The sequence below is a fragment of the Schistocerca nitens genome, chromosome 7 (assembly GCF_023898315.1).
Source record: "Schistocerca nitens isolate TAMUIC-IGC-003100 chromosome 7, iqSchNite1.1, whole genome shotgun sequence".
NCBI lineage: Eukaryota > Metazoa > Arthropoda > Insecta > Orthoptera > Acrididae > Schistocerca > Schistocerca nitens.
The window spans coordinates 318,843,482-318,855,976 of NC_064620.1; positions in this window are offsets into that span (position 1 = coordinate 318,843,482).

Consider the following 12,495-nt stretch of genomic DNA (forward strand, 5'->3'; position numbering starts at 1 on the left):
AGTCAAACATGCCTTTAAGGCGACAAAGACACTACAATCAATGCCTCACTGAGTTGAGGACGTCGTGTAATAGGGCAACAAGAAGTTGGATATTCCTTTTGTGATACTTCAGAATGTAGCAGGTATGTAGCTACTGTACATGACAGCTGATAGCGATGGTAATGAGGATGAACGTCCGCAAGAAGATCGGGCTTCGGACGACTACGTGACATTACTGATGGGGAAGACAATCGTGGTCGTCGTATGGCTCTGGCTCATCGTACTGCATTTGTAACAGCAATTTGAGCAGCGGTTCGCACCACTGTGATGCTACGGACTGTTACAAGTCATTACTTCAGGACATCTGCGAGCCAGGCGCCCTGTAGCGTGCATTCCACTGACCCCAGACCACCGCCATTTGCGACTTCAGTGGTGTCAAGCGTGAGTTGATTGGATGGCAGGTTGGAGGTCTGTGGTGTTTTCTGAGGAAAGCTGGTTCTGCCTCAGTGCCAGTGATGTGTTGGTTAGGAGGCCAGTTGATGGCCTGGACCCAACTAGTGTGCGTGCTAGGCACACTGGACGTACACCTGGGGTGTGATTTCGTGTGACAGCAGGACTACACTCGTAGTTTTCACACGCGCCCTGACTACAAATTTGCACGTCAATCTAGTGATTCGACCTATTGTGCTGCCATTCACGAACAGCATTTCAGAGGGTGTTTTTCAAAAGGATAACGCCCGCCCACATGCCGTTGCTGTAACCTAACATGCTCTACAGAGTGTCGAAGTGTTGCCTTGGCCTGCTCGATCGCCAGATCTGTCTCCAATCGAGTACATATGGGACATCGTGGACGACAACTCCAGCGTCATCCACAAACAGCATTAACCGTTCCTGTCCTCACCGACCGTGTGCAACAGGCGTGGAACTCCATCCCACAAACTGACGTCCCGCACCTGTGCAACACAATGCATGCACGTTTGCACGCTTGCTTGCAAAATTCTGGCTGTTACACTGGTATTAATGTACCAGTATCTCACATTTGCAATATCTTATCTCGCACTTACACTACTGGCCATTAAATTGCTACACCACGAAGATGACGTGCTACAGACGCGAAATTTAACCGACAGGAAGAAGATACTGTGATATGCAAATGATTAGCTTTTCAGAGTATTCACACAAGGTTGTCGCCGGTGGCGACTCCTACAACGTGCTGACACGAGGAAAGTTTCCAACCGATTTCTCATACACAAACAGCAGTTGACCGGCGTTGCCTGGTGAAATGTTGTTGTGATGCCTCGTGTAAGGAGGAGAAATGCATACCATCACGTTTCCGACTTTGATAAAGGTCGGATTGTAGCCTGTCGCGATTGCGGTTTATCGTATCGCGACATTGCTGCTCTCGTTGGTCGAGATCCAATGACTGTTAGCAGAATATGGAATCGGTGGGTTCAGGAGGGTAATACGGAACGCCGTGGGGATCCCAACGGCCTCGTATCACTAGCAGTCGAGATGACAGGCATCTTATCCGCATGGCTGTAACGGATAGTGCAGCCATGTCTCGATCCCTTAGTCATCAGATGGGGACGTTTCCAAGACAACAACCATCTGCACGAACAGTTCGACGACGTTTGCAGCAGCATGGACTATCAGCTCGGAGACCATGGCTGCGGTTACCCTTGACGCTGCATCACAGACAGGAGCGCCTGTGATGGTGCACCCAACGACGAACCTGGGTGCACGAATGGCAAAACGTCATTTTTTCGGATGAATCCAGGTTCTGTTTACAGCATCATGATGGTCGCATCCGTGTTTGGCGACATCGCGGTGAACGCACATTGGAAGCGTGTATTCGTCATCGCCATACTGGCGTATCACCCTGCGTGATGGTATGGGGTGCCATTTGTTACACGTCTCGGTCACCTCTTGTTCGCCTTGACGGCACTTTGAACACTGGACGTTACATTTCAGAAGTGTTACGACCCGTGGCTCTACCCTTCATTCGATCCCTGCGAAACCCTACATTTCAGCAGGATAATGCACGACCGCATGTTGCAGTTCCTGTACGGGCCTTTCCGGATACAGAAAATGTTCGACTGCTGCCCTGGCCAGCACATTCTCCAGATCTCTCCCCAATTGAAAACGTCTGGTCAATGGTGGCCGAGCACCTGACTCGTCACAATACGCCAGTCACTACTCTTGATGAACTGTGGTATTCCGTTGAACCTGCGTGGGCAGCTGTACCTGTACACGCCACCCAAGCTCTGTTTGACTCAATGCCCAGGCGTATCAGGGCCGTTATTACGGCCAGAGGTGGTTGTTCTGGGTACTGATTTCTCAGGATCTATGCACCCAACTTGCGTGAAAATGTGATCACATTTCAGTTCTAGTACAATATATTTGTCCAATGAATACCCGTTTATCATCTGCATTTCTTCTTGGTGTATCAATTTTAATGGCCAGTAGTGTACATTAACCGGTGATCTTGCTATGTTAACCACTTAAATAGGACACCTAGACAAATGTATTGCCGAAATTTCATTACTCTACATTAATCATTTTTGGTGTTGCGATTTTTTTCGTCAGTGTATATGAGGTAGGAGAAATACCCTCAGACTTCAAGAAGAGTATAATAATTACTATTCGAAAGAAGGCATGTGTTGACAGATGTGAATATTACCAAACCATTAGCTTTATAAGTAATGGCTGCAAGATACTAACATTAATTACTTACAGAAGAACGGTAAAACTGGGAGAAGCTGGTCTCGGTGAAGATGTGTTTGTGTTCCGAAAAAATGTAGAAACGCACGAGATAATATTGAGTCTACGGCCTTAGAAGCTAAGTAAAACAAGGGAAAACATACATTTATAGAATTTGTAAATTTAGAGAAAATTTTTGACTGTGTTGAGTGGAACATACTAATATTCTGAAGGCAGCAGCGATCGAATACATGGAGCGAAAAGGTATTTACAATTTGCACAGTAATGAGATTACAGTTGTAAGAGTCGAACTACATGAAAGGGAGGCGGCAGTTGACAAGAGAATGAGACTGGGTTGGAGCGTCTCCCCAATGTTATTCGCCATCACATTATCAAGAAGTAAACGAAACCAAGGGAAAGACATTAAAACTTTAAGATTCACCGACGACGTTGCAGTTCTGGCAGAGACTGCATACGAATTGGAAGAGCAGTTGAACGGAATGGGTAGTGTCTTGAGAACAGATTATAAAATGAACATCAACAAAGGTAATTGAATGTAGTAGAATTACATCAAGCGACGTCGAGGGAATTACATTAGGAAAATGAGACACAAAAACAATCACTGAGTTTTGCTGTTTGGATAGGAAAAATAACTGATGGTAGCCCAAGTAGAAACGATATAAAATGATGACTGGTAATTGCAGGAAAAGTGTTTCTGCAAACGAGAAATTTGTTAACATCACATACAAATTAAAGTGTTCAGAAGGTTTAATGGAACACCATATATTATCTTTTTCATAATGCGTTTGTTAGTAACAACGACTCAATGTCAGTTATATTGATACACCATTGCTATGAAACCAATGACACAATATTGCAACTTTGCTCTATATACACTTATTTTCATTAACACAAATTATAAACGTCTGCTCTCCTTGTGACGAAAGAGTATATTTGTAAAAAGAGGATGAGGTCTTCAACCAGCGAAGCGGGTGCACTGCTATGCATTTTCCGTTGCCGCCTCTTCAGTGACCAGGATGAGCCACGGGCAGGTAGGTAGCGCGGCAATGTCGAAGTCTTCCCAAGCCGCGTTTGAGTGCAGTTCACGTGAAAAGTGATCTACGTAAGGTTAATGTTTGACAGAAATATGGTGAAATTTATGGAAGAAAGCGAGGATTTCAAACCTTTCACAGTAGTAAGTCGTCTCATATCAATCGTAGTTCGTGATGCAAAAATTTCCAGGTACAATTTTGTGTTGCGGTGGGTTGCACCACAGGTACACCAAGCATTGTTCTAAAACAGATAATATGGCGTGCCTTGTCTTTCTTTCTTTCTTTCTATCTGGTATGACACGCGAAGATACTGCGTAAGCTAATCTGTATAATACTTACTACTGCACTGTGGCTTAAAGGCAAGACATTTGACATTTAATTTTATATTTAAATTTATTACAGAACAGTCATTTTAGGAAAAGTTAAAAAATGGCTCTAAACACTATGGGACTTAACATCTGTCCCCTAGACTTAAAACTACTTGAAACTAACTAACCTAAGGACATCACACACATCCATGCCCGAGGCAGGATTCGAACCTACGACTGTAGCAGCCGCGTGGTTCCGGACTGAAGCTCCTAGAACTGTCGACCACCGCGGCCGGCTTAGGAAAAGTGGCGATCCCTTTTCGAATAACATATGATTATTTAATAGTAACTTGCGTTACCATCACTTAAAAGTACCTTATGCCCATGTTTCTAAAAGATTTTCTACAGCTTAGTAACTAAAAAGAGTCTGTGTTATTGTATTGTTTTACGTAGTAATTTTAATAAGAAAGTGGCGATATTAATTTTCAAACCAGAAAACTATCTTACAGCTGTGATATGTCGATCTGCAATATTGAGAGTTTGATAAGACTTGCTCAGATCCTCAAACTTAAAGTGAATTAACAAGCTTAAACGAGCTACTTCATTTCTGTTTGAGCAGCTTCATAAATGTGATAGCACAAATAATTAACGCCACATGTGTTGCTAGTTTCATTTTAACTGGTCTCCAAAGTAGTCTCTTCAGGAATGGCGAGCAATTTTTATAGACATTGTTATTAATTTTCAGAGTGACAATACTCAAGATGAGCTTGTACTAGTGCCTGACCCAATTTTAAATACTGACACAGTAGTTCAGTGGAAAATACTGAGTTATCTAGCGACAAATAAGTTAAACTGTGAAATAAGTGAGAAAGTGAATAATTTTTCTTTGTAGAACGACCCCAGTCCACTAAACGCTCTGGATAATAATGATAGTCTTCGCAGTAGTTAAGCAGATTTTATATCCGGGCGAAAATTCGTTACAATTTAATCTCAGGTAAGGCAATAGTCAGAACTGACGAGTTTAATTTTATTAGTCTTTTCGAGTGTATAGCTTTCGCTAAGATAACCGTTAAAAGCCGTAGCAAGGTCATGGTACTTAGCAGATGCTACCAGCCACTCGTGAAGTAGCCGATAAAAGTTCACGACATTTAGACAATAAATGTAGCAGTCTCGTTACAAAGTATTTTCCGAAGATATCTGTTTGGAGTGTAGCCTTGTATAAAACTGAAAACGTGGATGGCCAATATTTCAGACAAGAAGGGAATGGAAGCCTTCGAATTATGAGCTTCAGAAGAGTGCTGAGGATTAGATGGGTAGATCGAATAATTAATGCAGACATACTGAACCGAACTGGGGAGAAAATAAATTTATGGCGCAAACCGACTACAAATAGGGATTGGTTAATAGGACACTTTCTGAGGCATCAAGGAACTGCCAATTTGGTAATGGAAGGAAGTCGGAGGGGGTGGGGGCAAAAACTGTAGAGGGAGACAAAGGTTTTACTACACTAAGCAGTTTTAAATGGATGTAGCTCTGGAAGGCTTGAGATCAAACAAGACAGAAGGGATAGATGCATGACAACCTCACGAGAAACTGACACATGCGCACACACAGTAGTGCAATTGTGCTAGGAGTATACAATAAGACTGCAAGTACAAACAAATTTAGAAGGTATGAGCGGAAGATCACCTGATAAGGAGTACCGCCATCTTGGATCTTTAGAGTTCAAAAGGAGGCTTGATAGTCGTAACCGATATGGTCGTCCCATCCAGGTCGTCCCCACCCTGAGATACCTTGGCCTCACTCTCGACCATCACCTCACCTGCCCCCTCACCTCCTAAACATCCAGCAGAAAGACCATTCCTGCCTCCGCCTCCTTAAACTCCTGACTGGCCGGACATGAGGATTCCATCCTTCCACCATCCTCCACACCTACAAATACCTCATCCATCCTATCCTCTGTTATGTCAGCATTGCCTGGATCTCCGCACCCACCCTCATTTACAAGGCTCTCCAAATACTTTACCGCCATGCGCTCCACCTTGCCTTTCGTACCTGCCTTCCTTCCCCACATGGCTCCTGTGTGACCTCATCCCCTTCCCCCACCTCCTCCTTTTCCTCCATCATCTCCACATCCTTTACACTGTCCACAGACTTGATCCCTCCCACCCCCTGGTTTCCTCCTTCCTCTCCACCCCTCGCCCATCGCCGCATCTCTATCACTACATCCCTTCCTCTCTCCACTTCCACACCCTCCATATCCTTCATCAGGGCAATTTTCAGCACCTCCCTCTCCTGGATGTTGAAATTTGCCACGAAATCTACCCTTCCTTCCAACTGTAAGCTGGCCTTGTCCCCACCCTGCCCCCCACCCCAGGGCCCCCTTTTTTCTCTACCCTCCTTCTCCCGGAGCAGATTTTTCTCCTTCCCTCCCTGAGTCCCTGCACCCCCTCCTCAACTGCTTCTCTCCCACATCCTTCCCCCCAGCCCTCTTCGGCGCGCCCCCCACTCATCTCCCCCCTCCCTCCATCTCTCCCCCCTCCCTCCCTTTTTCTCTCCTCCCCTCTTTCTTCCTTCCTCCCTCGTCTGTATGCCCCTAGCAGATCCTCTCCGCTTGTTCATCGTCATCAGTGTACTATGTCATTGTTGTGTTTGGTGCTGTTCTCCTGTGTGTCAAGAGCTGCGATTTTAATTGTGTGCTGGACTTTTACATAGTGTTATTGTCAGTGATTGTTATGTGCTACGCCGTCCGTCGATACGTTTCTGATCCAGTGTATGGTTTTGTTTTGTGTGCGTTAAATTTTTTATGGGTTTTATCTCCATTTTACAGACGCCCCCCTTTTGTCTGTTCTCTTCCATGATGTTCCCCCTTTTTTATATTGACGTACGCCATATTCTCTCCTTTATTTTATTTTAAATGTCTTCTATTGTACGATTAATGTCTTTCGGCTGAAGAGCAGCCCATATGCTGCTGCCAGCTCGCCCCAGATGGGGCACTGAAATATAATAAAAGAAAAAAAAATCGTAACTGAGCAGCCTTCTGTGATAGCGAAAAGTATCAACATGCCTTCATCCAATGTGCTGAACATCTCTCAGCTGTTAGAGAGGAAAACAAGAGCAACTGACGGACGCTTTGGTTCGTGGTAATTACTTGGCAATCTGTATAATCTTGTTAATGGTGTTAGTAGTATAAATTACATCGAAAATGGTATGTTCATTAACAGGAAGAATTTAAGTGCGCTTGCACACATGATAGAACTGTTTGAGACAGCATAATGGTTTTTAAAATTTGTGATCAAGTGGACTATCAGGTGCGGTTAGAGAAGGGGACGTCTGTAACGTTAAAGACAGAAATGTGTGAGTTGTTTGACTAATATCTATATACTAAATTCTCCTTGTTCATCACTGTGAGACGTTGCGTCATGCAAAGCTATATTTTCTGCTACACAGGAACGACTGTTTGATAGCAAGACGAGTACAGGACAAAATCGGCAAGGAAGCACTGGAACCCATTTCGGGGAAATTTAAACACCCTGTGGCTATTCCATATGGAGTGGAATTAGCTGACGTTAAACTCTATGTTCTAATGGAAGAGCCGCCTGGAATAAGGTAGAAACTTTGTGCGGACAGCTATTATCTTTTGGATTTAGACATAATGCAAAAATTTGCCGAGATGGAGATATTACAAGAATATTATGTTGCGGACCTAGTGTAGATAGATGAAGTGCTGGTGCTGCTGGCGGAAGTTTAGTAATCGGCGACGAAATATTTACGAACCCGAATGCTTTTTATGTTTTAGGTACTTACAGTGTACTACTTTGTGGTATCCACATCAGACTGCTTCTTATAACGTGCAGTATTAAGCTATGTACACAAATAAACACGGTATGTAGCTACATTTGGTTTTACACGCATTACGGAATGTAAACATTCGATGTTTTTACAAAGATACAGATATGACAGATACTACACTTTACTACATAATAGTCTTTGGAAAGAGATGCATTGTATTATGGTACAAATATTACTAGTACAGATTTTACATTCCAGTGAATGTTGCTAGCTGCAGGAGTGTCTTTATATTGAGAACATTTTTTATGATTTAACAGTTAAAGAAAAGGTGGCATATTTAATACATTATTAAAACGTTGTTTAAGTTACAGAATACCATAGTCGTTACATGCCAAGAAGAACAAGATTTATGCAAGAAGATGAATATGTGTTATTATGGTCATTTTTGTTGTTTTGGTGCGAGGATATCCTGTAAATTCTAGAGGAAAAGATTTTGTGTTGACTCGGTCCCACAAACTAAAATCCCCCCCTCCCCCCCCAAAAAAAATATATCCTGAATGAACTGACCCTAATTTCTCTTACGTTATCTTCGTCGTCCTTACGCGCAATATACACTCCTGGAAATTGAAATAAGAACACCGTGAATTCATTGTCCCAGGAAGGGGAAACTTTATTGACACATTCCTGGGGTCAGATACATCACATGATCACACTGACAGAACCACAGGCACATAGACACAGGCAACAGAGCATGCACAATGTCGGCACTAGTATAGTGTATATCCACCTTTCGCAGCAATGCAGGCTGCTATTCTCCCATGGAGACGATCGTAGAGGTGCTGGATGTAGTCCTGTGGAACGGCTTGCCATGCCATTTCCACCTGGCGCCTCAGTTGGACCAGCGTTCGTGCTGAACGTGCAGACCGCGTGAGACGACGCTTCATCCAGTCCCAAACATGCTCAATAGGGGACAGATCCGGAGATGTTGCTGGCCAGGGTAGTTGACTTACACCTTCTAGAGCACGTTGGGTGGCACGGGATACATGCGGACGTGCATTGTCCTGTTGGAACAGCAAGTTCCCTTGCCGGTCTAGGAATGGTAGAACGATGGGTTCGATGACGGTTTGGATGTACCGTGCACTATTCAGTGTCCCCTCGACGATCACCAGTGGTGTACGGCCAGTGTAGGAGATCGCTCCCCACACCATGATGCCGGGTGTTGGCCCTGTGTGCCTCGGTCGTATGCAGTCCTGATTGTGGCGCTCACCTGCACGGCGCCAAACACGCATACGACCATCATTGGCACCAAGGCAGAAGCGACTCTCATCGCTGAAGACGACACGTCTCCATTCGTCCCTCCATTCACGCCTGTCGCGACACCACTGGAGGCGGGCTGCACGATGTTGGAGCGTGAGCGGAAGACGGCCTAACGGTGTGCGGGACCGTAGCCCAGCTTCATGGAGACGGTTGCGAATGGTCCTCGCCGATACCCCAGGAGCAACAGTGTCCCTAATTTGCTGGGAAGTGGCGGTGCGGTCCCCTACGGCACTGCGTACGATCCTACGGTCTTGGCGTGCATCCGTGCGTCGCTGCGGTCCGGTCCCAGGTCGACGGGCACGTGCACCTTCCGCCGACCACTGGCGACAACATCGATGTACTGTGGAGTCCTCACGCCCCACGTGTTGAGCAATTCGGCGGTACGTCCACCCGGCCTCCCGCATGCCCACTATACGCCCTCGCTCAAAGTCCGTCAACTGCACATACGGTTCACGTCCACGCTGTCGCGGCATGCTACCAGTGTTAAAGACTGCGATGGAGCTCCGTATGCCACGGCAAACTGGCTGACACTGACGGCGGCGGTGCACAAATGCTGCGCAGCTAGCGCCATTCGACGGCCAACACCGCGGTTCCTGGTGTGTCCGCTGTGCCGTGCGTGTGATCATTGCTTGTACAGCCCTCTCGCAGTGTCCGGAGCAAGTATGGTGGGTCTGACACACCGGTGTCAATGTGTTCTTTTTTCCATTTCCGGGAGTGTATGTTGGTGGCAGCAGAATCGTTTGGCAGTCAGCTTCAAATGCAGTTCTCTAAATTTTCTCAACAGTGCTTCTCGAAAAGAACGTCGCCTTCCCTCCAGCGATTCCCATTTGAGTTCCAATGCGTGTTGTTCGAACCAACCAGAATCAAATCTAGCAGCCCACCTCTGAATTGCTTCGATGTCTTCCTTCAATCTGGCCTGATACGGATTCCAAACACTCAAGCAGTACTCAAGAATAGGTCGCACCAGCGTCCTAAATACGGTCTCCTTTACAGGTGAACCACTCTCTTCTAGTTTCGGCCAATAAACTGAAGTTGGCCATTGGGCCTTCCCTACCACAGTTCTCACATGCTCACTCCATTTCATATATCTTTGTAACGATACGCCCAGATATTTAAGCGAATTAACTATGTGAAGCGGGACACTAATAATATTGTATCCGAACGTTACAGGTTCGTTCTTCATATTCATCCGCATCCACTTAAGTGTATTAAACACTATCTAAAAGTATTTAAAATGTGCTCCACTCCACTCAGTGCCAACTGCTTCCATATGGCGTCGACTAAGGAATAACTTACAGAACAATCGCTGTGTGGTGTTTAACAACGTTTCTGCTATTTGTCTACTGGCATATATTGTAACTCCATACGGCTGTAATAAGATACTGTGACTCCGACGGAAGAGTTACTTTAAAACAGGGGGGCAACATTGTTCTCCACAATACTGTACCGTCTGTCTGTCGCAATTTATTACTGTAACACACGAAAATCAAAGAACATACCATAGCGTATGGCTAGAGATACAATATCTATCATGAATGAAATTTACACTTGTATGTCTAGATTACGAATGTAGTCTGTAGTTTGTGATACACGAGAGCAAAGTCACTAGCACTGCCATTATACTTTCTTGTACTACATTCGATGATGATGTGCTGGATCGTCTGTTGTGTAGCACCAAAGTCACACTCAGGCGTTGAACTTATGTTCCATTTGAAGTGGGACGCTGCACAATTCCCATGGTTGGTTCGGATTCATTTTAGTGTGGACCATGTCTGCGAGGGAGGCTGAAACCAGGTGGCGGCGTCTTCTTCACAGGAGACATTGTTGGGCAGCATTTGTCGTTAAGTCTCTTCTTCCGCTCAATGGTAGTTTGGTAGTTGCTGTTCCTCAAGTTCATGACACCTCTTGTTGATGGTTTTCTCGAACGCAGGCGATTAACATTTGCGTTGCTGATGTCAGAATGTATCGGTAGTTCTGAACTGTCCATTATTTTGTTGAATTCTCTTAAGAGAACGTCTTTACATCTGAGATTTGGCTGCGGGATATGACTTAGTACTGGTAGCCAGTGTATGGAAGTAGATTTGATTGTGCCAGTGATAAGATGAATTGTGGTATTTAGTTGGGTGTCTATGATATTTTATGGGCACTATTGAGCCAGACAGCAGCACAGTATTCAGCAGTCGAGTACACCAACCCTAGAGCTGAGCATTGCAGAGTTGCGGCTGCAGATATCCAAGTTGTTCCACGCAGTTTATGAATTATGTTGTTGCGAGTTCTTATTTTTACAGCAACATTTTGGAGATGGTGTTTGAAAGACAGCGTTCTATCCAATGTGACCCCTAGGTATTTAGGGTATCTATTGTGTCTCAATTGCTGGTTGTCCGTGCACACTTTTAACTCTCTATTAGCCATTGTTGTTGTTTAGATGAAAGCAATAAACTTCAGTTATACTGGTGTTTGGTATGAGTCCCCACTTTTTGCAGTACTGAGTCAACTTCTTAAGGTCTTCTGTCAGGATCTCTTCCGTTTGTTCAATCGTTTGTTTTCCGACAGCAATTGCCCAGTCATCTGCATATCCGAATATACTTGAAAGCGTCTCTGGCATGTCTGAAATGTACAGACTAAACAACAAGGGAGCAAGAACCGACTCCTGAGGTAGCTCGTTGTTGAACGATCTTTTATTGCTTACATCGTTCCCCTTATACACACGGAATTGTCTTTAGCTCAACATGGTGTTCAAAAGTCGTGCAGTTCATTTACATGGGATAACTGTAAGGAGCTTGTAGAGTACTCTGTCTTTCCTTACTGTATCATAGGCCGCTGTTAAATCTATGAATGCCACTGAAGTCTTGAGTTTTCGTTGATAGCCTACTTCTATGTAAGTTGTAAGAGACATAACTTGATCTGTTGTAGTCCTGTGTGCTCTAAAGCCCGCCTGTTCCACTGGAATTATCTTGAGTGTATTAGGACTAATTCTGTTAAGGAAAAGTCTTTCCAGGAGTTTATATGCAATGCTGAGCAAGACAATAGGGCGGTAGCTTTTTGGCTTTTCACTTGGTTTATTTTTCTTCAGTATAGCAATAATCTTTGTTTGAAGAGCTTTGGTATCTGGCCTCTTTCAGAAATATCAGTGTAGAATTTGGCTAGCTAGGAACGAGCCTGTTTTCGACAGTGCGCGAAGAACTCTGGGTGTAGGCAGTACTCACCAGGGGCTTTACCTAATTTAGTGCCACTGATGGCGGTGTTTATTTCTTCCACGTTGAATGGTTTGGGTTGTGTCCTTGGGGAGCTACGTTTAATTATTATTAATTAAATTATCCCATTACGTTATTATTCACTGTCAATTT